The sequence below is a fragment of the Theobroma umbraticum genome, unplaced genomic scaffold (genome assembly GCF_002168275.2).
Source record: "Theobroma umbraticum cultivar Fairchild unplaced genomic scaffold, ASM216827v3 scaffold_523.0, whole genome shotgun sequence".
NCBI lineage: Eukaryota > Viridiplantae > Streptophyta > Magnoliopsida > Malvales > Malvaceae > Theobroma > Theobroma umbraticum.
The window spans coordinates 36,011-36,367 of record NW_018397303.1 but is presented as its reverse complement, the minus strand read 5'-3'; positions in this window follow the sequence as shown (position 1 = coordinate 36,367).

Genomic DNA, 357 nt, shown 5'->3' with positions numbered 1-357 from the left:
TATAAATAATTAAAGACTCTAGGTTAGCAATTCAACCCATTGAAATAAGTTAAGCATGAGAGGTAAGATTTAGATGAAGTGTAACGGATATTATAGTCTTAAGCTTGTTTGATTTGCATTTTACCTAATTATCCTATTACTCTAATTTTTAATTAAATTAGTTTTAGGTGAGTAATTTTTAGTTTAATTAAATTCAGATATTAATTATTTGAATAGGACTAAATTGTTTTAATTTTAGTACATAGTAAAATTTTAGGTCAATTCTCTGTGGGATTGATATTTTGCTTACCATTATACTATCTTTTCAATATGCATACTTGCGTAGGTAGGAATTTAACTGACAAAAAGAAAAATAGC